This window comes from Aotus nancymaae, unplaced genomic scaffold (assembly GCF_030222135.1).
Source record: "Aotus nancymaae isolate 86718 unplaced genomic scaffold, 86718_ANA_hifiasm-v0.15.2.pri h1tg000051l, whole genome shotgun sequence".
Taxonomy (NCBI): Eukaryota; Metazoa; Chordata; class Mammalia; order Primates; family Aotidae; genus Aotus; species Aotus nancymaae.
Window position 1 is genome coordinate 18,841,776 of NW_026988465.1, and position 26,551 is coordinate 18,868,326.

Below are 26,551 nucleotides of genomic sequence, written 5' to 3' on the forward strand. Positions count from 1 at the left end.
AGAAAATTTTCACAAAATTTTTGATCAATCTTAATTTAAAACCTAATAGAGACAGTTAATACTAATACTTCAGTATAGTGTGTTTTGTAAAAAGTGGCCAGTCTCTCAAGGCTACTCGTACCGCTGTTGGTGATGGGTGTCTACTTTGAGCTGACACTTCAAAATGTTATGCATATTATTTATATTTAAATATGTGAAACAATCACCCTTGCTTTAGACATGGTAAAAGAAGACATAGTTTTAAATTGTTAAACTGACTCAGTTGGAGAATAATTATAAAAATCAATATTACTATGGGTAAAGAAAAAAACGTACTATTTTGGGGAAAATTTTTTATATACTCTCTAAGGGTTATTTCACAATATGTAAAATCAAAAGCCACAAAATATGCTTACTCAGTTTCAGCAGTGCAGCTTCTAGGCAAATTTTTTTCTCAGAGTGTGATCAAATGTGTAAAAAGTTTAGTTACAAGAATGCTTGGTCACAAATGCATTTATTTCCAATATATTTTGCTAGAAATGTCTAAACAATATTACAGTGGTCAAATAAATTATAGTAGAAATATGCAATAAAATACCAAGTGAGGCATTAAGGAGTGGTGTAGATTGCTCTAAGACCCTTTTTTTTTTTTAAACTAACAAATTGGTGTTCCAGGCATTCATTTATGTGCATATATATTGGAAATAGTTTGTGAGATTTATGTAAACCTAAAAGCTGTTACAGCTGTGTGATTACAGAATAATTAAATGACTTTATTTTGCCTGTTGTTAATAATTTTCTAATATTCATGTGTATTACCTGCATATTAAATACAGAAAATGGCAAACATAGAAATAGCATTTTGGGAGTATACTCGTAAGTTACTTAGAGATATTTATGAAGACAAGGGAAAGAGGTTTCTTTCTTTTGTTGTCTTTTTTTTTCTTTTTTAGACGATGGCTTAGCAGAAAGTGTTAAAGATTAGTGATTGATTAATTAGTTCAACAAATATTTGTGTGCCTCCTTGTGCCAGGTACTGGACAAGGCACTGGTCACGTTGCTATGTACTTTTCACATGAAGAATTGCTGAATCCATTCTGTTTGATATTCTGCATCAATGGAGCTTTACCAATAGAGAGTCAATAATATGAATATGAAAGTACTCCAATATGGGTATGTAAAAATTATGATGTCAGGACTGGGCATGGTGGCTCATGCTTGTAATCCCAGCACTTTGGGAGGCTGAGGTGGGTGGATATCCTGAGGTCAGGAGTTCAAGACCAGCCTGACCAACATGGTGAAACCCAGTCCCTACTAAAAATACAAAAATTAGTTGGGCATGGTGGTGGACACCTGTAATCTCAGCTACTTGAGAGGCTGAGGCAGGAGAATCGCTTGAACCCAGGAGGCAGAGGTTGCAGTGACCCGAGTTCACGCCATTGCACTCTAGCCTAGGTGACAAGAGTGAAACTCCATCTCAAAAAAAAAAAAAAAGACTGACATTTTGCTTCATATTTTTACATATGTATTTTATCTGCTTTATGCTGCTTCACATATTCAATGTGTGAAACTTTTTCTATACTGTAGATAGTTGACACCATGAATTGTGTGGAAAGTCAAAGCAGAAATTGTAAAGACTTGTTATCACTAATGAAAACTTTAAAGGACACTAAAAAGCTTATTTACAAGTGCTTTGAAAAATCTGATTTCTCCGTATTTTGTGAGGTTTTGACTTTGAAACTTCATCTTGCTTGAATGTTCTGTAGGTGTCCTTTGGGGAGTTAGAACAGGATGACTTCAGTGTCCACCCGCTTGGAATGTTGAGAGTCCGAGGATGTAAATAGGAGGTTTAGATCTGGGATGTCTGACTGGAAGAGGGCCAGGGTTCAGGCTAATGTGGAGATGCTCATTGAGGAGTTTAAATGCTTCTCTGAGGCCCTAAGAATCTACCGAAAGGATAGTTTTCTCCTGATGTCCAGCCTCTTTCTCATGAAAATGATCTTAGAAGTTTAATCCTTCAAATGACCTCTTAACATGGGTTCTCATACTGGTGTGAGAGTAGGAAAAAAAAAAAATTCCAGGCTGGGCCGGTGGCTCAGACCTGTAATCCCAGCACTTTGGGAGGCAGAGGCGGGCGGATCACGAGGTCAGGAGATCGAGACCATCCTGGCTAACACAGTGAAATCCCGGCTCTACTAAAAGTACAAAAATTAGCTGGATGTGGTGGTGCGCACCTGTTGTCCCAGCCACTGGGGAGGCTGAGGCAGGAGAATCACTCGAACCTGGGAGACAGAGGTTGCAGTGAGCTGAGATCATGCCACTGCACTCCAGCCTGGTGACAGAGAGAGACGTCTCAAAAAAAAAGTTCCAGCCGGAACCATCAAGGGTTCCAGAGTGAAGAGAATTCTTGGAGTTTTAAAACTCTGAAAATTTTTTTCATAAGTTATAAAGATAGCAAAGATTCTTGAGAGGACAGTTAGCTTTGGATCACTGCCAATGTGCCATAGGTGCTTTTCCTGTGTGTGTGTGTGTGTGTGTGTGTGTGTGTGTCTGTCTGTCTGTGTGTCTGTGTCTGTCTGCCTGTCTGCCTGTCTTTGGGATGGTTATGGCTTCTTGAACTTGGTTCGTTCTTTCCTATTGGTGAAGGGAAGAAGTTAAACTTTGGATTTGGCTCTATTTCCATTGTCCATTGAATTGGGAGAGTTAGCCCTTCAGTTACTCTATTGCTCTTTTGCTATGATTTTGTGGGAAAATTGTCATTTTCACTTCCCCCTTCTCTCTGTCCTTTCCTCTTGTTAAAACAGATATGGTGCCTTTAACACATTGCCTCGGGATATTTTGAAGTATAAAGGGAGCAAAAAGAGTTTTACCTCTTCCTGAGACAAGCTCTGAGTAGTAAAATCAATAATTCGAGAAATCACTTGCCCTTTAAAAAAAAAAAAGACTTGTAAATAGAACAAGATTGAGAAAAACACGTCTTTAGGCAGGCTAATCTAATCACACACAGAAGGCAGCCTGCTTTCTTACTTGCTGGACCACTTCCACTGTATATTCTCACAGGGAACAATATATTAAGTACAGTATTTAGAAATATTTGTTGAATCGTACTGTCTGATTTTGGCAAGTCCCAAGGAAAAAAAGAATATGTCTTGGACTGCTTGAGCCTTCCTGGGAGGATATTGGAGTTTTCCCAGAGAGGCTGGCTTCACGCTGTGGGAACACTGGTTTGGTAGATAACACTGTTAGAATTTATATTTTTAGAGGGCATAGAGTTGTCTTCAGATTTTTAGAGCTACCACAGCTGATCTTCTGTGTCTCAGTGTCCGAAGAAACTCAGAGTACAAGCTAGCCTTTCTTTATACTGAGTAGTCATTCTCTTTGCAAGGGACCCTAACTTGTAACCCACTGATCCTGTGTTACAGCAGCAGATGGAGTTTACCAGCACTACCATGTCTAGTGAGTGCATCAGAAGACGAAATGTGGGTGTCACAAATAAGAGTAGCTAAAAGATAGGACATGACAGGGTGAAAGGTCCATTAGCTGATGGCGCCTTCTCCCAGGGAATGTGAAAGCGTCAACATTTGGCAAAATCCTAAACTAATTTTTTTAAAATGGGATCATCACATGGCATTGACTGAGTAATTGAAATTTGTGGTGGGAAATAAAGATGAAATATTTAGAAAGTATGTTATAGCCCCTTTGCGTAAGAGTATATGCTAAAATAAAAGTATATGATTACGAGGAATGTAAGTGAAACACATTCTTTCAGTGTAATTTTTTCAGCATGTATCTGGCATTAAGTGGTTCTGTAAAAATCTTATGCAAGGGCCTGTCTCCCAGCCCTATTCCATTGGTTGCTTAAATGTGAAGTAGGCACATCTGAAGGGTTCTTTTGCTCTATCGTTATAACGTTGAAAAGTTAGTTATTTAACCTATAGCTTTTCATCTCTAGAATGGAGATAACAGAATCAACCTCAGGGTTTTTTTTCTTTTAAATTAACTTCTAGCTTTTAAGTAGTTGTACATTTGCAGGAACGTTGCAGAAATAGAGTGTACCTCCTTTGCCTGGTTTCTTTTACAGTTACCTTATTACGGATGCTTGTCAAGCAAAAAATACAACGTTGGGAATTTCCTTTTCAGTAACTCCACGGTTGTGGGTTTTTTTTTTTTTTGGCTTTTTATATTTCACTAGTTCTTCCCTAATATCTTCTTTCTGTTCCCAGGACATACCGGGTACCACCTTGCATGTCGTAATCACGTCTCTTTAGATTCCTCTGAACTATGAGGGTTTTTCAGCCTTTCCTTGTTTTGAGCTTAACAGTTTTGAGGCCTGCTAGTCAGATATTTTGTAGAACCTCCTTCAGGCGGGATTTCTCTGATGTTTTTCTCATGATTGGACTTGTTTATGGGTTTTTGACAGGAAGACCACAGAGGTGAAGCACCATTCCCCACCGTCATATCAAGGGCACCTATAATCACCATGACATATCACTGTAGATGTTGACCTTGATCACCTGGCTGAGGTCATGATGCCAAGTCTCTTCACTGCAAACTTGTCTTCCTTCCACTTCTTCCCATACTTCACTCTTTGTAATGAAATCACTAAGCACATGCCATAGGGCTATTTTAAGGTTTAAATAAGATGATGAAGCTTGTGGCATAAAACCCAGTGCTTAAAAAACACTCCTGAATGTCAGTTGCTACTGTAGTTGCTGCCTTTGAACTGGTCCCTTTCTTTTCTTTTCTTTTCTCTTTTTTTTGAGATTGAGTCTCTCTCTGTTGCCAGGTTGGAGTGCTGTGGTGCGGTCTCAGCTCACTGCAGCCTCCGTCTCTTGGGTTCAAGCAATTCTCCTGCCACAGCCTCCAGAGTAGCTGGGATTACAGGTGTGCGCCACCACGGCCAGCTAATTTTTGTATTTTTAGTAGAGACGGGGTTTCACCATGTTGGCCAGGATGATCTTGATCTCCTGACCTCATGATCCACCTGCCTTGGCCTCCCAAAGTGCTGGGATTACAGGTGTGAGCCACACCACGCCCAGCCACAATGGTCACTTTTAATACGTGAAAGCTAGTACTCTTTAGAGCTGCTTTCTCATAATTACACAGTTCTCAGCCATTTATTGATGTTGATCAGAGTGTCAAAATAACAAAAGAGTGCTCACACACCTTTCAAATGAGATGCCTGTATACAAAGTCACTCTATATTGGAAAGATACGAATTCACTCAAACTTTACCGTGGAGAGACTCTGCTAAACGGGGATTATCAGCCTCTGGTCCTGTTTCATGTGATACAGTCAGTTATTGGTAAAAGAGCTGGTGGGTTCTGGTTGGTCTCTGGCATGAGAGGGAGAAAGAAAGTTTAATTTAGGAGATGAGCCTGAAAAATTGGGAAGATTTTTTATTTTTCTCTGGTGATAGGTTTTGGGTAGAATTTTGAGTTCTTACTGGAATAAACTATCTTCAGCACTTCTCTGTGAAATGAGGGGCTTGTTCTGGGACTGAAATGCTTCAAGCCTGTGCCATTGTTGCCAGAGTGGCCGTCTGAGCGTGGGTAGTGGAGCTCAGAGTCCCGTGGAACCATGTCTTCTGGAATACCTAAGAACAGCTGGTCGCTTGCACAGATAGCGTTGGCATGAATTTTTTATTGAAGTCTCTCCATGTATCTAGTAAACAGTACGCAGTACTCTAACATTACTAAAAGCCTCCTACGTCTCCCTCCCATAAATTTCTGTGACTCTTCCCCATTTAAAAGTTCGGGGTGTAGGGCAAGGTTAATGCACCAGAGGAGGAACGCTAGGGAAGTATTTCTGAGCTGGAGAAAATAAGGTTCTTCTTCTGTGTCTCCTTTCCCATTTGACCTTCTAGCTTCTCTCTAATTTAACACATTTTTGGGGGACTGTTTCTTGGGAAGGCAAAATTTATACAGATATTCTTTTGCTGTTGCATATGTACTAAGTGAAGAGCGACTTATTTGTGTTAAAATGGAATACTTTGCCCGTGAGTACTTAATGGGAAAAAATTGCATTTGTATGAAGGGGTAGGTGAGTGATAAAATATTTTTGGTCTCCTTTAAGTGACTAGCAAGGAAACTCTTTCCATATATCTTTGTGAATTTCTGTCTCAGTAACCTTACTAGAGACTAAGCCCTCCTTCGCTGTCCTATAGAGAACCAGAGATGTACTTAAAGAGCATAGATGATGTCACGCATTCATTTTTTTCTGTTTTGTTTTTGTTTTTGTTTTTCTCTGTCGCCCAGGCTGGACTGCAGTGGCACAATCTCGGCTCACCGCAACCTCTGCCTCCTGGGTTAATGCGATTCTCCTGCCTCAGCCTTCCACGTAGCTGGGATTACAGGTGTGCACCACCATGACCAGCTAATTTTTGTATTTTTAATAGAGACAAGGTTCCACCAGGCTGGTCCCGAACTCCTGGCCTCAAGTGATCCACCATCTTCTGCTGCCCAGAGTGCTGGGATTAAAGGCGTGAGCCACCACACCCAGCCTGCTGCTACCATTGTTTTTAATAGCAGAAACAAATTTCCAGCTTAACCTGCCGTATTAACCCTGGGATCCTAAGAAGTGAGACCTGTCAGAGATACTTTGCCCCGTTGTTCCGTTATTTCTTTTGTCAAGGAGATGCTGAGTTTCCTCCACGGTCATTAGGAATGTAAGAAGATGGGATCTGTGTGCCTTAGGAATCAAATGACAGTCTTTATGTGCTCTGGGGTGTGTGTGTGTGTGTGTGGTGTGTGGTGTGTGGTGTGTGTGTGTGTGTGTTTCTTTCAGACCTTTGTGAGACTCCTATGGTCATTAGGGAGGCTCACAGATTCCTGATGGCTCTCCTTGGGGACACTCAGTACAGTTGTACTTTCTTGCCTCCTTTAAGTCTAGGCATGACTATGAAGGTGGCTTGCTGTGAAATGTGGCAGAGGTCACATGTGTCCTAGATGAAGCTTTTAAGAGTTAACACGTGATTTGCTTCATCCCCTTCCCCCTACATTGGTTGAATCACAGGCCGAGGTCACATGTGTCCTAGATGAAGCTTTTAAGAGTTAACACGTGATTTAATTCATCCCCTTTCCCCTACATTGGTTGAATCACAGGCCAAGAGAGAGCCCACACAGTCTGGTCCTGTGATGAGGGGCTGTGATGGAAAGGCCTCCCGACCCAGGCCGAACATGTCACGTACGCAAGAAGGAAGCTTCAGTTATTACAAGTCACAGGGATTTAGGTAGCGGTGGTGTGTTGCTGCAGCGTTAGCTATCCTGTCCTAAATAATGCACTCAGCATTATTATCTCTAGCGTCCCAGGAATTAAGGCCGAAACGCTGGGCGGTGGAGGGGATGTTCACAGTTGTGATGGCGGCAGTGGTGGGAAATCTGTGTATGTTGTAGTTATTGATGCACAAAAATTGGGCGTCATTTTTTAGAGGTGTGACCTGCATTTCAGTGTTGTTGTTAAGTATCTGTAGGGAGATTATATCTTTTCTGACACTGTATGTCTAATTGTCAGTGAATATCTTTATATAATGGAGAATAATTGTAAAGAAGGAAAAATCCCAGAATATGCACATGCGTGCATGCGTGCACACACACACACACACACGCTCTGTAACTTATTCTCCCAAGAATTATATTAGAGATTTTAATGCTGGACTACCAGTTGCGTGCCAGGAAGAATATTTTGAGTGGATATAATACTTAATTTATATTTAGGGAATTTCCACTGCTAAATCACAGTGCTTGTAAAGTTTAAAAAGTAAAGAAGGGAAGGGTTGGAGAAGGTGGCAAAAAAAAAAGCCCAGGGATGTGGTTGACAATATGCCTTTTAATTTAAAGCCACCTGAAGGTTTCAGCTGAATAATACAGTAATTCCCATATGGCTTCCGTTCTTTCAGCGTTAGGACCTCTGAAGTGCAGTCTACTTTTAGCTTTGGCTTCTGCGTGCCTCTTTGTCAGGCTGAAATGCTTCCCGTCTGCCTGCTCTGGTAGGAAATGGAACCAAAGCCGGCTGCTCTGGGGGAAGAGTTCCCAGGCTTTGCTTTCTATCTGGGCAACGTGGCTTCTGTGGTGGGAGGCTCTTCTCCTCCAGGACACTCTTGACTTTCCGACAGACAGGACCAGCTCTGAGAGGGGCTGCAAGCTTTCATTAATGCCAGAGCTCGCTACAGGCTCTTTCTCCCTCCCTTACAATTCTGTTTAGAATAAACTTTCCCTCAAAGGAAAAACCCAGGATTCATTTGAGTTTTGTTGTTTTCCCTGGAAAGAAGTTTTTGTAACCCTCGGACTCTCTAGAAGGGAAAACATCCAGTAAGTCCTGAAATCTGACTGCAGAGTTATTTTTGATGATTTGTACTTTTATTACTAAAATTACACCAAAAAACTTTTCTCTTCTTTCCTGCCCCTGTGTAAGTTTACTTTCCTCACTGTGTTCATAGGAGTTCATGAACTGCTTAGGAAGTATATGAAAAATGTTTCAGAAACACAGTTGTGTTATATGATGCTTACCCGAATCCAGCTGAAGCAAGTGAAAAGACAGTCCTTCTCCCCACCCTTTCTTTTTCTCTTCTTCTCTCTCTAACTTTCTGTGTTCAGGGTCAATGCAAAGGCTCTTCATTTCTAATGTTAATTTTAAAAAGAGCTAGTTTTTTTTTTTGAGGTAAACTTAGGGAATACATATGTGTTTGGAGATATATATAAAAATATTTACATTTGGAGCTCAGGGTTTTTATTTTATTTTTTAAGCAGGTTGAATTAAACTAGCTAAGGACTGGAAATCCACTGTGACCATTGGCTGTGGGTTGTATGATCACTATTCTGGCTTGAATTTTTGAACTTCTACAGCAACATCATTAAAGTGCCATGAGATAACTTTGCTGTTGCTCGAAAGACGCTCTTTAGGAAGTCAGAAAACAGGAATTCTGGTGCTACTTTATGGTGACCATGTCACCATTTAACTTGTATACCTGTTTATTCATTTAAAAAAGGAGATCAATGGTGCCGGCTTTTCCACTTTTCATGTAGTTGCAAAATCATTTCTTCATGCAAGGACAATCAAAATAATATGTATAATGTGGCCTGAATATTTGGTAGAAAAGTCCTACAAAAGTGTAGGCTGATGGAAGCAGAGGAAGAACATTTTATATTGAAGAACAAAGGCATTTCAAAAGAAATGGTGTTACCAGCTCTTTCAGTTGATCAGACAAGTACTAAGTGTTTGAGACTTGTTCCCATCCCAACAAAGCCAGCATTTTGAGGAGGCCTCTCTGGCAGGGTCATTGCATCAGCCAGTTTCCTCTCCATTTGAAATGAGAAAGTACATGTTAAGCACAGAGGCACTCTAAAGATGAGCTCATGCCAAAATACGCCTTCATAAGCTTCCAAAGCCACTTGTGGGATAGTCTCAGAATGAACATGATCTTATCTGGCCTGTAAATTAAATGACACATTTTCTGTCTCTTGCACAATGTGTCCCTAAGTGGTGCTTCATATGAATTTCTAGAAATGCCTTCTATAAACTAGAATAATATGCACATGTGATTTTTTTCTTGATTTTTAATTGTTCATTACTAATGTACTGACTTTGCGTCAAATAGAAAGCAATCTCAACAGTGATCTCACTCAAGAGAAATGTCTCTATGTCTTATAATTTTCCTCAGTAGAAATTTGTAATGATACTACTTTTTTTAAAGCTCTCCTTTTGGTTTTCTTGGGCAATTTTACATAGTATATTGAAAAATCTACTTTGTGAGCTGAAGATACAGGCACTGTATCCTTTTGTCTATCTCTCTGCACCATTCTACTTTCCAACATATGTAAACTATTCATTTACTTCCTATTTCTAAGGATGTTTCTGTAACCATCATGAAATCTCTCATAGTTCCTATTCAGCTTGATACTAAAAGTTGAAAGCCAGCAAGCAGTGTTTATACTATCTATGCAAATCCTTGTCATCAAAGGGCCAGTTGGGATGCTATAATTACATTCTTTTCTTTTCCAATTTCTTGACCCCGTGTCTTTCTATGAAAGGGGTCAAATGCAAGGGGGCAAATGAAGATTCTTTATTTAATTTTATCACTGATTGAAACCATACAAGATTTAGTTTGCTTCAAACTTGACCTGTAACCTACTTGTACAATTTGTTAACCCTCCAGTTTTTGATCTTTGTTTTTTTCTTGCTGGGAGAAAAAATCCAAGTGTTTAAAAAAGGAATTCTCTGTCTAGATTCAATGTTGTCTTCTGTCATTAAACTTTTAGGATTGCTTTTAATCTTGGTGTTCTTAAATTTCATAATGATGTTTGGGTCTTATTAATCCTGAATGGTACATAGAGTAATCTGGAAACTGTGCCTCCCTTTGTCCCTGAGACATTTCCTTGCATTGCTTTGAAGTGTTTTCTCCTGTCTTTCTTAATGGGACTCCTATCAGTCAGATGTTGTGTCTCTTGACTTGATCCTCCATGTTTCTTATCTGCCCTTCATATTTTTCATCTTTCTATCTTTGTCCTCATGATCTGGGAGATTTTGGCTCTATCTTTTAATCCTTTCACTAATGTTTTTCAGCTATCAAAATTCTGACTTCTTACCATTTGACCCAGCAGTCTCATTACTGAGTGTATACTCAAAGGAGTAGAAATCATCGTATTATAAAAATACATACATGTGCATGTTCATTGCAGCACTATTCACAATAACAAAGACATGGAATCAACCCAAATTCCCATCCATGATAGACTGGATAAAGGAAATGTGGACATGTATACAATGGAACACTATGCAGCCATAAAAAGGAATGAGATCATGTCCTCTGCAGGGACATGGATAGAGCTAGAAGCCATTATTGTTCAGTAAACTGATGCTGGAACAGAAAATGAAACACCGTATGTTCTCAATTTTAATGAGAGTTGAACACACGGACACAGGGAAGGGAACAACACACACTGGGGCTTGTTGGGGTAGGGTTGGGGGAGGGACAGCATCAGGAAAAATAGCTAATGCATGCTGGGCTTAATACCTAGGGGATGGGTTGATAGGTGCAGTAAATCACCACACATTTACTTGTGTAACAAACCTGCACATCCTGCACTTGTATCCCAGAACTTAAAATAATTTCAATTCCTAAGAGCTCATTCTTGATTCCCTTATTTTTTTGGCATGTGTGCTGAAGTACATTAAACACCAGTATAAAACACTAGGATTTTGCCTGAAATTTATCTATTATAAAGATATACATTACAAATTCAAAATGTCTTTGGGTATTTGAAGAGAAATCTAGAATTACCCTCCAGTGTCATAATCTGACCACTTAGGAAAACCATCTCAGTTGCTGACTGGCTGTCTGATTTGACTTTTACATCTCAAGTAATGGGTACTGACCAGCAGCAAAACACAGATGAAAAGGATGCAGTTGTAGTCCTCAAGGAGTTTATGGTCTAGTTGTAAAAAAAGACAAAATCAGAAAATAAGAACAAAACATGTCAAATTATGTAGTATGGAGTCTTAAGCCAGAATACATATGTTGTTGTTGTTAATTAAGATAGACTTTTTTGTTCAATATCTTTTCCCCATATTTTAATTTTTTTAATTTATTAAGAGATACAGACAGTCAAAATGTTGGGTGAAGACTATTTGCTGTGGATATATATGTCTGTAATCCTTTTATAGTGCCATTCACCATCTAGCACAAGACCAGAGTTGCCAAAATTTAGCTCACAATAAGAAAAAAAAAAAACACTGAGTAGCTGATTTGTGAAAAGCAGAACGTCATCATTTTGTTTGGATTATTTAATTCCTATTATGTTGCTTTTTGTCATTCCTTGCCATCGATATAAAAATCATGATATGCTTACATGCAGAAGACACTGTTTTCTCCTTCTTCTCTTTTTCCTCTCCCCTTCTTCTCCAACATCTTCAGTCTTACTCTCTAATACTATAGGTATGTAAATATAACAAGTCCAACTTGCGTCTGAATATTTTCTACACACTTTCTTCTCAGTACTGTAACCACATGGGATTGTTTCATGGAGTGTGGTTTGATGAATATTATATATACTACTGTCTAGAGGTATTGGTTTTATTATTTAATAAATAAATTAATTAAGGCCACCTGTTCTTAGATGGTAAGAAACGTAAATGTGGCTTTTGTTGAGTTAGGACTTGAACTGGAGAGCAGAGAGTATTTGTTTATACTATTAAACTTTTTTCCTGAGTGCTAATTTCTATGACTTGTTTAAAGGCTATCTTGATATGGAATGGGAGAACCATGTATGTGGACTTTGGATTCTTAATCTGGCATTGGATCATACCTTAATTGAATGACTGGTCACAGCGCTACTTCTGTTTTGAAAGCTGGTTACAAAAATATACAAAGTTTAACAACTTCATTCAAAGGGAACAATAATTGGCCCTAGTTACTATATCTGTTTTCATCCTAAAATTCGTCTTCAATTTTGAAATGTGGCTGTTAGTATATTTTGGCTCAAGAAAACTTGAGAAGAAATATTGTACCACTTAGAATTTGGCGTTGTATTGGTCAGTTTCTCATCAATGAAAACTTTCATTTCTTGTGTGAACTAGTCCTGAAACTGTACATATTTATTTAGAATAAAGGCATCTAAATAGAGTTTCCAGGGTTGGAAATGAGGCTGCAGGTAGAGTAGCAGGACGGGTACTCCACTGTGGTTGAGTATTGACAGTTGCCTGTTGGGCTATGTATTTTTATCATATTTAACATGTACACTTTTGAGGTTTTATAAGGCAGAGTCTCGCTTTTTTGCCTAGGCGTGAGTGCAGGTGGCACGATCTTAGCTCACTGCATCCTCTGCCTCTCGGGCCGAAGCCATCCTCCTGCCTCAGCTTCCCAAGTAGATGGGACTACAAGCCTGCACCACCACTCCCGGATACTGTCTGTTTGTTTGTTTGAAGAGGTGGGGTTTTGCCACGTTGCCCAGGACGTTCTTGAATTCCTGGGCTGCAGTGATCCACCTGCCTCAGCCTTCCAAAGTGTTAGGATTGCAGGTGTGAGCCACTGTGCCTAGTCTTAAAATGTACACTTAAGAGAGAAAAATAACTATTTGATCGAGTAAAATTACCCTAAGCTTTCAGGTAATTAACCTCTAAACACTTTGCTGATATCAAAGCCCAAAGTGAAGGTATTTCCTTGAATATAATAGTATTGCCTCTTACAGTTAAGAGTCTTTTGTTGCAGATAGTAAGAGGCGTGGAGACAAATTTAATTTTAGTTTTGCTTTTTAGAAAAAGAAAAATAGAAGTATTTGTTCAGGTACAGTATAAATGTAGACTATATATATATATATACACATTCACACACATACACACAAGCGCATGAAAGATTTCTTTGTTTAAAGCAATCAATACAACATAGGACTCCAAAACTTTGCGTAAACATTTTCCTGTACTACATGAAAGTTCCTATCTCAGTGTTTATAGAATGATGTTGATAAATTGCATGATTCCTTTTTTATTCTGATTGGTAGTAATAAATGACAGTGATTTATCACTTTTCAGGTGAGCTCAAACAATGATAAGCAACTGAAGTATTTAACAGAAAAGTGGACCTTTCTGTTTTCCCAGAAGCATATATTCAGATATTAGCAATAGGATATGAAGAAGGGGAAGAAAAATTGTATAAGGGTTGTTCTGAGAGTCCTTACAGTCAGAACTATCAGAAGAGCTCATTTTCATTCCTGGCTGTGTATCTGCTCTGTCAGCAGCATTAGAGTCTTGATCTTTATCAGGTTACTACTGCTGACATCTACATTTTCACTCACCTTGGCTACCATTTAATAATAATAATAATAAGACAAATGATTAAGGCAGAGCTAGGAGTGTTAGCAGAGAACCCATGTATCATTATATATCTGTTACATCTCCTGTGACATCTATGATGGGGCATAGTCTTTTAATTTTACCAAGCCAGATTCCAAATTTTGGGTTTCTGATTTTTTCTAGCTTGTAATAAGTTTTTGTAATTATGAAAATGATGAAAACTCTGAAGTCTCATTTCTAGAAGTTGTTCATTTTGACATTCTGTTCTAAGAAGTCTTAAGGACATAGTTGCCTCTGATGCCATGGAGAACAGAGGTCAGAGAAGGGGAAGGCAACATCTCTGTGGGTTTCTCAGGAAAAGAAGACTTTAACAAAGACTTCTATTTATATACCAAAGTTCTATAAGATTTCTTACAGAAAAAATGCCATTTGAATAAAGTTGAAGACCAATGGTCTAAGCCTTCGTGACTGCGGAAATGTCTTCCTTTCTCCAGTATCCCAGCTTGGACAGTTGTTTTGCCCCCATCGTGTGCAATACTTTTCCAAAAAGCCTTTCAACATTAATTATGGCTGGAGCTGACTACTTTCCTCAGACTGTCATGCTTCTCATATAATTAATGTTTCTCTTGCTGGGCAGGTGGATGATGGGACTGATGAATGGATGCATAGGGATGGGCAGGAAGGAAGGGAAAGAGGGTATGCATTTATCTCCATGTGTCTGATTCTCTATGTCCAGGCATACATTTTTAAATTATTTGATTATATTCTTATTACCTAGGGTAGAAACCATGTCTTGCCCGCATTTTTTCTAGCTCATATGCAGTTAGAGAAACAGTGAACTGCCTACTGACTCTGTCATGTATTTTGGGGGCCAGATATCATTTTAGGTGCTAAGGATACAGCAGCAAGCAGAACAAGTATTGTTCTCCTGGAGTTTCTTTCTACTTGGAGGAAAAAGTAAACAGAAGTGAATTTTATGGTAGGCCAGTTACTGATCAGTGCTACAGAGAAATACAAAGCGGGAAAGGGGAGGAGGCAGCTATTTTGTATACAGTAATCACTGATACTTGCACAAGGACCTGAAGGAGGTGAGGGAGGGGACCTGGGAGACATAAGGACAAAGACTTTGAAGTAGGTGCTTGTCCAGGACCAGCAAGGAGACCACCTGGGACAGGGCAGGAAGAGCCAGAAGCTGATTGCCGTGAGGTCTGAACTGTTTTTCCTTTTTCACTCTAAGCTGGGAAGCCATTCATGAATTTGGAGCAGAGCAAAGACATGATCTGACTTAAAAGAACCACTCTTACTTTAGTGTTACCCATAGACCAGGCATCAGAAACCTTTTTATGTAAAGGTCCACGTCGTAAATATTTTGGGCTTTACGGGCCATGTGATCTGTTTCACAACTTACTCGACTCTACTATTTTAGTGCAGAAGCCGCCATAGACAATATGGAAGTGGAAGGCTGTGGCTGTGTTCCAAAAAACTTTATTTTTTATAAAACAGGTGTCAGGCTGGATTTGGTTCACTTGCCACAGTTTGTCACCCAGTAAACTAGACCATTTGCCAAGTGGTTTTGAATTGTGGCTGTGAGGGGGTAATTATTTTGTCTGTATCACTTGTCAACCAAAACACACCCGGAACAGGCCACTATCTGTTGATCATTTTTATGCATAATGCCCTATTTACACAACTCATCTGTTATCATCTTAAAGCCATAGATGTAATTTAATAAATGGATGCGTTTAAAAGATTTGTCTATTAGAAGGAAATTGTGCCATTCACAGGTTCTGCATATCAAAGTTTCTGCATCACTTTGAGGGATGGGATATCCAGGACAAGGGCTGTGTTCCCTGCAGTGGTTGCTGTGAGCTCTGCTTCCTGTTTTCTGCTTTTTTCTCTGGGTGAGCCCAGTGCAGTCCAAGAGAAATGTAACATGGGTCGTAAGTGCAAACCATATCAAGAAATGCAAAACTTGTAGGAGCCACATAAAAAACGCAAAAAGAAACAAGGGAAATTAATTTTAATAATGTTTTGTTTAAACCAAAATATTAGCATTTCAGTAGGTCATCAATATAAAATTACTGAGATATTTTACATTCCTTAACTTGTACGAAGTCTCTGAATTCTGGTGTGTATTTTGCAGTTTAGATGAGTCACATGTCAAGCCCTAACTCCATAGCCACATGAGGCTTTTGGAAGAGATCTACAGGATTGGAGAAGACTAAGAATTCTGCCTTCCCTGATAAATGGCGTTTGGTAAAAGCAGTAGCAACGCTAATAACCCAACAATGATCTTTAAGCTAATTTGTGAAACTAATTTACTTTTTCTTTGAAAGAGATTACAGGTATGGACTCCTTTACAAGCACCGAGATACAACCCCTTCCTTACTGCTGTCCCCAGTTACTGCAATGACGAACAGCAAAATATGATTTAAGAAGGACTTGCAACATTCAGTAGATTTTTCTTGTCTTGTCTTCACTTACCCACCTTCCCTCCCTCCCTCCCTCCCTCCCTTGCTTCCTTTCATTTGTTTTTGAGATGGAGTTTCACTCTGTCACCCAGGCTGGAGTACAACAGCACGATCTTGGCTCACTGTAACCTCCACCTCCTGGGTTCAAGCGATTCTCCTGCCTCAGCCTCCCAACAAGCTGAGATTACAAGTGCCCACCATGCCCGGCTAATTTTTTTGTATTTTTAGTAGAGACAGGCTTTCACCGTGTTGGCCATGCTGATCTCGAACTCGTGACCTTAGGTGATCCACCTGCCTTGGCCTCCCAAAGTACTGAGAGTACAGGTGTGAGCCACCACGCTCAGCCTGAGTTTCTCATGTGCTTACTAGGTAACTGGTTACAAACATAAAAATAGTAAAATCAACTCACCGTGATCCTCTCACCCTCACCCCTAGCCCAAGAACTGGCTCTGGAGTCATTTGGCAAGACTTCAGAACTACACGGAGTGTACCTTCTCCTTCTTCAAGGGGAATCTACTCTGTGCTCTATCAGTTGTTTTCAACGTGAAACAGGACTCAGACGTGGTGGCCACTGAAGGCCCAACCTGCAAATACAGCTTAGTAATACTCATTTTTCACAATTTAAATAAATGAATATACATTTACTAATCTATAACTGATCCCCCCTTAGGACGGAATTCTCTGGAATTTGCGTAACAAAAAGTTTATATAAATTGCAGAACACCTGCATTATAAATGATTTTTAATAGAATTTAAATTCTAAGACATTAAATTCTTTATTCTTTGAGAAAGGTCTTGCTCTGTCACCCAGGTTGGAGTGCAGTGGCACGATCATGGCTCACTGCCACCTAGACTTGCTGGGCTCAAGCAAACCTCCTCCCTCAGCCTCACAGGTAGCTGGGACTACAGGCACATGCCACCATGCCCAAATAATTTTTTTTTTTTTTTTTTTTTGAGACGGAGTTTCGCTCGTTACCCAGGCTGGAGTGCAATGGCGCGATCTCGGCTCACCGCAACCTCCGCCTCCTGGGTTCAGGCAATTCTCCTGCCTCAACCTCCCGAGTAGCTGGGATTACAGGCACGCACCACCATGCCCAGCTAATTTTTTGTATTTTTAGTAGAGACGGGCTTTCACCATGTTTACCAGGATGGTCTTGATCTCTTGACCTCGTGATCCACCCACCTCGGCCTCCCAAAGTGCTGGGATTACAGGCGTGAGCCACCGCGCCCGGCCCAATAATTTTTTAAAAAATGAAATTTTTTTGTGGAGACATGGTCTCACCATGTTGCCCAGGCTGGTCTGGAACTCCTGGGCTCAAGCAATCCTTCCTCCTCAGCCTCCCAGAGTGCTGGGATTACAGGCATGGGCCACCATGCCCAGTCTCTACAAAAAATTTTTTTAAAAATTAACTAGGCCTGATGGCATGTGCCTATAATCCTAGCTATGCGGGAGGCTGAGGTGAGAGGGCAGCTTAAGCCTGGGAGGTTGAGGCTACAGTGAGCCGTGATTGTACCACTGTACTCCAGCCTGGGTGACAGAGTGAGATCTTGTCTCAAAAGAAAAAAAAAAGAAAAGAAATTAAAGTATAAGACAACATAGAGTTTGAGAGCTGGGAAACAGCAGGGCCATAAATAAAATGCTACGGAGCCATTTGACTAAAATTTTTGAGATACTTTGAGTACTACAGCAGGGCTACCCCAAAGGCCTGTAATATCAGGAAAAGCAGCACCTTTCCTCACTTCGCCAGACACTGCTATTTTGACTTTGTCACCCAGAGGGGTCCTGGGCCATTGTGGAAGCGTCCAGTGGTGTTCATGGGGACCCTGACACAGAAAACCAGCCATAGGATCTGATGAAGGTGATGATGATCAGAGCTAGTAAACTTTGAGTTATCACAGTTTCTCCAACTACATCTGATTCCACCACGGGCTCAAGTCATGGGTATCTTTGAGGTACACAAATACTCAGATCTCTCTCAGTTGATTACTTTCAGGCACAGCCAGGCCATTAAAATAGTAATTGAGTTATAAGTTACTATTTTATAAATCCCTTTCTAAGTCTTTATAGATTTACAGATAGTCTTCACCATTAAATCTGACCATAAGCCAAGTAATTTCACTTTCTTTAAGAAGAGAGTTTGGCAGATGTTAAAATTGAAGGGAAAACCTGATTTTATAGAATTTCTTGAAAGAGAACATTTTTGAGTCCAGTGAAAAGGAAAAAAAAAGTCAGTGTTATTTATAGTCACATAGTATAATAGCAACAAGAAGTAACTCCTCTGGCTAGATGTGACCTCCTCTGGCTAGGGCACTTTTAAAAATGCTTTATGTCGAACTTACTTAATTCTCACAGTTGTATGAGAGAGGTATTGTTCTTTTCCTCATTGTGCAGTGAAAAAAACTAATTCCAAAATGGTTTAGTAACTTGCCCAAGGTTATACAGCTGGTAACTGGTAAAGCTGAGATTTGAACCCGAACAGCCTGGCTCTGGAGTTCCTCCTCTTAATCACCACGCTAAGTAAATACGCATGTGCCTGGTGAATGGATACCTGAAAAACATTTTACAGATCAAGTCACATTTAGCACTTTATGGGTTTAAAACGTAATGCAATCCCCTAGTGAGTCCTTGTGACATCAGTGGGACATTATTAGCTTAAAATTTAGTCGTTTTAAAAATATAGGTTTAAAAAAATCAGATTCACCTAAAATGGAGATCATTTATAGAAAGAAAACAAAAGAGTTCTGTTGAACTGCTGAATAAGTGTGTACTGATTTAATAGTATGGCAGATACTCGGTCCCTGACTAAGAGTTGATAGTTCAGAATTAAATTTTGACCGATGTCTTGCTTTTTAGCTTTTTAGGCCATTCTCATACTACCATAGACATGCCCATCTAATAGATGAGAAATTCAGGTGTAGAGAGTCTTGCAAAAATCTGATAAGATCCTCTTTCTTTGTTCCTGTTGTCTTTCTCTGAACCAGCTTCTAACTCACATATTTGTAGTCCCAGCCTTAATTCTACCTCTAAGCTTCTGGGCTCAACTTTTGCAGTTAGTCTTACCAGTGTTTGAGACTTAGTTTTCCCTAAGTAACTCTTGATTTTGGTAAACCTGTGGGCTTACAGATCCTTGCGATCAATGCCGTCTGAGTAGGACAGCATGAGCCCTGTCCCATAAAACCCAGCCTGCATCTGCTTCCTTGGACATATTTTTTAAAAAGCAAATTTGCTAGTGGAGTGTGTTATTCAGAATGCCTTTTTCTTAGAGATTTCTCTGGAGGTTTATGTGGGCTAATGGCTCCCCACCCACTTGACATTTTGCCCATTACATTATATGTTTCTTCCAAGGAACAAAAATATAACTCTCTTTCTCTGACAGCATGAGAGACATTCTCTTGCTGTTGCTCTCCAGGAAAAATCTCATAATCTAACAGGACAAACCCTTGCCGAAAAATTAGACCAAATGGCATCTGTAAACTCCAAGGAAAGCATTTTTCTTCTGTGAAGTATTCCCTAGCTGGAAGTGTTAGAAACTTTACATATACTGATACCAGTTAGGCTTATGGAAAAAATGAAAAGCTATAAACAGCTGGATACACTGTCAAAACTGAACCCTGTCAACTTAGTTTTTTCCCAAGCCCTGTACACTAAAAACCTCGAAACCGTCTTTACTCACACTATTAAGATGGTTGAGAAAAATGGATGAATAGAGTTTATTTGCTAAAAGAAAAACTGAATGGCTACCTAGCTACCTCACTCCTTTCGGCTCTGTTGGTAAGTTCGAATGAAGGAAATAGTATTAGAAAATATATGCTGGGATTATGTGCCTTAACCTCCTTCTCACACCGTATTCATACATAACAAGGTCAATGCGCAGTTTGTCTGCATGCCTGATACAATTCGTATTTGTTTTATTTTATTTTTGACGCATGATCTAAACCCATTATACAATGAAATATCTCATCTTGAGATATAAATGTGATCTGCCTCTTTTGGGTTACCAGGGAACCATAAGGAAACTAAAGATCTGTGCTGTTTACTTGTTTCCAGCATCAGATAAAATAAAAATGTTAGCTCCTTTTTGGGTAATTCATGCTGCACCAATGTGACTTTCTTTATCGGGTTCTTTTATTTCTTAATTGGCACTCCACTATCTAATTTATTTTAAGAAACTTCTCATGCCTTGTATATGTTGAAGAACTACAAGTGAAGAAATAAGTATAGCCAATTACTTATTTAACATACTTGTAGATTCTTAGTAAACACAGTTACATAAATAAAATGTTGAAACAAAAACAGACTGGAGTGAATGAGTCCTGAATGGTGGATATTAAATATAACTAACCTCACTATCTAATGTTCCTTCTTCTTTTTAAAAATGAGATTAGTGGCATGTCTAAAATCAGATTTTGATTCTAATAATTTTAAAGAAATAACTGCTTTCTTGTCTTGAAAAAGCAGCTAGTGACCAGTAGAGATGCTTGCTCAGTGTGTGAGTGCCATGTATTAAAGGAGTTTTGAAGTCATATTTATCTGCACAACTTCAAATCTACCATGACCTTCTGTGGTAGAGTAAAAACTTTAGAGCTAAACATACCTGGTGTTTATACATGACCATATAGCTGCATGTCCTTTGGTAAGTTAATTTCTCTCAACCCTAAATTTTGACTGTTTAAAGTAGGTTTTATGTAATTTGAAGTGCTGTTATAAATAGTAATGATAGTAAAATATCTTACAGAGTTCCTGGTTTGCAAAGATTATTAAAAGGTACTTGTGGCCTAGTTGGTTTCACTAGTAAATTCTAACAAACATTTAAGGAAGAAAGAACACTAAGATGCAAAGTCTTTCAGAAAATAAACGAGGTAGCAACATATTATTTTATGTAGCCATCATAAACTTGATTCAAAAAAAGTAAATTTTGAAAGTAAATATCTTAAGAAAATATTATGAAATGGAATGTAGCAATGCATAAAATTGGGGTTTATCACTGGAATGCAAAGTTAAATTCTTGAGGATTAACCTGTGTAATTCACCAGAACCACACAATAGAGGATAATGAAATATGATGGTTTAAATAATGTAGAAAAATTATTTGACAAAAGGGAACATCTATTTATAATAAAAAGTTGAAGCAAAGGTGGAATGGTAAGGAATTTTAATCTTTTTTTTATTGCATTTGAGGTTTTGGGGTACATGTGAAGAACATGTAAGATTGTTGCATAGGTACGCACATGGCAGTGTGGTTTGCTGCCTTCCTCACCATCACCTATATCTGGCATTTCTCCCCATGCTATCCCTCCCCAACTCCCCACCCCCCGCTGTCCCTCCCCTATTTCCCCCACACAGACCCCAGAGTGTGTGATGCTCCCCTCCCTGTGTCCATGTGTTCTCATTGTTCAACTCCTGCATATGAGTGAGAACATGCAGTGTTTGATTTTGTGTTCTTGTGTCAGTTTGCTGAGAATGATGGTTTCCAGGTTCATCCATGTTCCTACAAAGGACACAAACTCATCGTTTTTTATGGTTGCATGGTATTCCATTGTGTATATGTGCCACATTTTCCCTGTCCAGTCTATCATCGATGGACATTTGGGTTGGTTCCAAGTCTTTGCTATTGTAAACAGTGCCACAATGAACATTCATGTGCATGTGTCCTTATAATAGAACAATTTATAATCCTTTGGATATATACCCAATAATGGGATGGCTGGGTCAAATGGAATTTCTATTTCTAGGTCCTTAAGGAATCGCCACACTGTCTTCCACAATGGTTGAACTAATTTATATTCCCACCAACAGTGTAAAAGTGTTCCTATTTCTCCACATCCTCTCCAGCATCTGTTGTCTCCAGATTTTTTAATGATTGCCATTCTAACTGGCATGAGATGGTATCTCAATGTGGTTTTGGTTTGCATTTCTCTAATGACCAGTGATGATGAGCATTTTTTCATATGTTTCTTGGTCTCATATATGTCTTCTTTTGTAGAGTGTCTGTTCATATCCTTCGCCCACTTTTGAATGGGCTTGTTTTTTTCTTGTAAACCTGTTTTAGTTTTAGTTCTTTGTAGATTCTGGATTTTAGGCCTTTGTCAGATGGGCAGATTGCAAAAATTATTTCCCATTCTGTTGGTTGCCAATTCACTCTTATGACTGTTTCTTTTGCTATGCAGAAGCTGTGGAGTTTGATTAGGTCCCATTTGTCTATTTTGGCTTTTGTTGCCAATGCTTTTGGTGTTTTAGTCATGGAGTCCTTGCCTATGCCTATGTCCTGCATGGTTTTGCCAGATTGTCTTCTAGGGTTTTTATGGTGTTAGGTCTTATGTTTAAGTCTTTAATCCATCTGGAGTTAATTTTAGTGTAAGGTGTCAGGAAGGGGTCCAGTTTCTGCTTTCTGCACATGGCTAGCCAGTTTTCCAAAGTGAATATATGAAAAATCTACAACTAACATTATGCTTAATAGGGAAATACTGGATGTTTCTCCCTAAGATTTATAACTAGGCAAGGATGCCACTCTCAGCTCTTTTAATGATCATCGTATTGGAGATCATAGCTAGCACAACAGGAGAAGAAAATGAAATAAAAGAAATACAGATTGAAAAAGAAGCAGTAAAACTGTCTGTTTGCAGATGATGTGGTTGATTGCACAGTATGTCCTAAAAACTCTACAAAACACCTATGAGGAATAGTAAATGAATTTGGCAAGGTTGCAGGATATATTGTTGATATGCATATTCAAATGTATTTTTACATGCTAGTACAAAGAAGTGGAAAAATAATTTTTAAAATTCCACTTAGAATATCATGAGGAAACGTAAAATACTTAGGAATACCTTTAACAAAATGCATGCAAAGATGTGAGGGCAATCTGGCTGTGACATCTGTCCTTGCATTGATCAACAAGGTTGATTTGGCTGATCTGGATTGCCAGGCGGGTGCCCCCTTCCTCCCTCACCACTCCTTGTGCATCCATCCTGAAGCTGCATGCTTCAACAAAGAGGACCACCACCCCTGATAGAGGAGTACCAGTCTTAAGTCAAGAATATATGGATAGCTGCACTTCCCTGCTAGATTCTCCAAACAAGCTCTCAAAATGCATGCAAAACCTCTACACTAAACACTGTAACACATTGCTGAAACTAATGACAGACAACCTAAATATCTAGAAAGAGATGCCATGCTTTTTGCTTAGAAATCTCAATAATGTTGAGGTGTATGTTATTTCCAGATTGATCTGTAAAGTCAGTGTAATCCCTTATAAATCCCACCAGGCTGTTTTATTAATTCTGCAGGAAGACAACCAAATTCTAAAATTTATTTAAAATGAACTAGAGCTAGGATATCTTCAGTAACCTTGAAAAAGAAGAACAATGTTGGAGGAATTATACTATCTGGCTTCATGACTTACTACAAAACTATAGCAATCAAAACTTTGTGATACCTTCATAAAAAGTGACAAGCAGATCAATGGAACAGGATTGAGGACCTGGCAATAGACGCACTCTTACACAATGGACTGATTTCCAACATATGTGCAAAAACAGTACAATGGAAAGGGAAACATATTTTTAGAAAATGGGTGCTGGAATAACTGGAGGATCAGTCCCTACCTCACACCATTCAGAAAAACTAATTTGAGATGGTTCACAAACCTAAAAATAAAAGCCAAAATTATAATGCATCTGAAAGAAAACATAGAATATCTTTGCAATATAGAGGGTAGGTGAAAATGTCTTAGGTCACAGAAAGCAAAAAAAATTGATAAACTAGGCCAGGCACAATGGCTCATGCCTATAACCCCAGCACTTTGAGAGGCCAAGGCACGTAGATAGGGTCAGCCCTGGAGTTCAAGACCAGCCTGAGCAACATGACGAAACCCATGTCTCTACCAAAAATACAAAAAATTAGCTGGGCGTGGTGGCGTATGCCTGTAGTCCCAGCTACTCAGGAGATTGAGGTGGGAGGATCACTTGATCCCACAAGGTTGAGGCTGCAGTGAGCTGGTGATTATGTCACAGCACTCTAGTCTGGGCGATAGAATGATACCCTGTCTCAAAAAAAAAAACTGATAAAGTTGAACTTGAGCTAATCAGAGGGCATTGTTAAAAAATTTACAGAATACGTATATGACAGAGAGTTAGTATCCAGAATACATAGCACTCTAAGACTCAATAACAGAAAGACAATTCAATAAAAAAGAGGCCAAAGATTGTCAGATACTTTGCAAAGGAAGATAAACAAAAAATGCTTAATATTATTAATTACCAAGGGAATGCAAATTAAGCCATGATGAAAGACATCCACTAGAACGGGTAAATTAAAAAAGACCAACAGCAAATACTGGTCAGAATGTAGAGCAACTGGAGCTTTCAAATTTTTGATGAGTGTATGCAATCGTGCAGTCGCTATGGATAAAAGCCTGGACATTCCTTATAAAACTACATATAAGCCTACCCTGGAATCTGCAGTTTTGCTTCTAGATATTTTCCAAAGAGAAATAAAAAAATACATCTACAAAAGCCTCATAGGAATATTTACAACAGCTTTATTTAGAATAGCTAAAAGTGGAAACACCCCAGGTGCTCATCAAGATGAGCATGAATGAACTATGGAATTCCTAAGTGGGATACTTGCCAGCTATGCCAAAGAACAACTACGCATTTATGCAGCAACATAGATGAATCCTCACAATTTTTATGCTGCGTGAAAACACTTATACAAAAGAATACCTACTGTATGTTTCCATTTATATGAAGTTCTTGAACAAGTAAAACTAATTTATGAAGAAAGTATGTCAGAACAGAAGGGATTGCAGCAGGGATTTACCAGGAAGGGGCATGAAATTTTGGAGGTGATAGTAATGTTCAGTATCTTGATGGAGGTTTTTGTTATACAGGTGTATGTATTTGCTAGAGCTTATTGAATGGTATACATTTTGTGTATTTCACTCTATGTAAATTTTGCATATAAAATACTGTAAAGAAATGCAGCATTTCAGGGCAGAGTGTACTGATATTTGCAACTAACTTTGAAATGGATCAAAGTTAAAATATATTTATTAAGAGAGGGATGGGAAGATGCATAGGTATATATAACCAAATATCAATTATAGAATTTATGTGGAGGGGAAAATGGGTTTACCTTGCATAATTATTTCAACTTTTCTGTGTATGAAATTTTTGATAATAAAATACTGTGATAAGCAACTATTTTTATGTTCTAACCTACAAGGGTAGAAATGATCTTGCTTACAGGTGAAGAAGGCATTGAAATTCAGTCCCTCAAAATCCAAAGTTGCCCAATAACAGAGCTAGTATTAAAATTCAGGTGGCTTTAATCCTATAGTCCATATCTTTCCTTTTTTGCTATACAAATTTCCAAATCTAAAAACCCAGAGGCCTTTGATTAAAATAGGAAGTGAATATGAAACCTCAGCTTTGCTGTGAACCCCTGTAATGACTCTCCAGTTCCTTAATCAACTGACCTTTTCTTAAAAATTATCCTCGAGGGAAGAAATGCTAGTAGTCAGGTTGTTGAGTACACAGTTACTAAATATCCATAAAAGAAGATAAATACAGATATGAAATAAATTACAAGTCAATTTCTCAAAGAATTATTTTTCTTCCTAAGCTTATGTGCTGAGAACTCTATATGCAAAAATAAAAGGCCAAATGTCTTAGAATCATATGCTCATGCCTATGTGTATTTTTTTCTTTGCTTTTCCAAGCAGAAGTTCATCAAAGTCTTGCAGATGATGAGCATGTATCTTGTTCCTGAGATCACTACGAGGCAGGCTTAGAGCAGTGTGGCAGTGGAAAGAGTATAGGGCTGGGTTTGCGAGACCCCTAATTCCAGGTCCTTTGACTTTGTACAACTCCTTTAACCTCTCTCAGTATCATTCTTCCATCCTGCTTTCCCTATTAGTGTGAGAATAAAAATAAAGCAAATCTCAAAGTTGAAAGAGAGCTAAAAGATAATCAGGCCTAATCTCTTCATTTTATTGATGAGAAAACGGTCCTTGCTCAAGGAAACCGAGCCAGATAGAAGCAAAAAGTGTTTACCTGATTTAGAGGGTAGCGTAATTGCCAATCACAGTGATCTCCAGTCAGTAGCTAAGGAAACACTTCAAGGATGTATGTACTATAAGCATGCAAAATGTTGATATTTCTTTATTGGAGGGATTGTGTAAGTATTGTATGTGCATTTTTACTTTGTATGTCTTTTGAATTATGCATATTAAGATTTTATATTGAATCTGTTAATTGTATGATCATGTATACATAACAGTCTATGTGTAGGGACATGGTTCCTTTTATAAAAC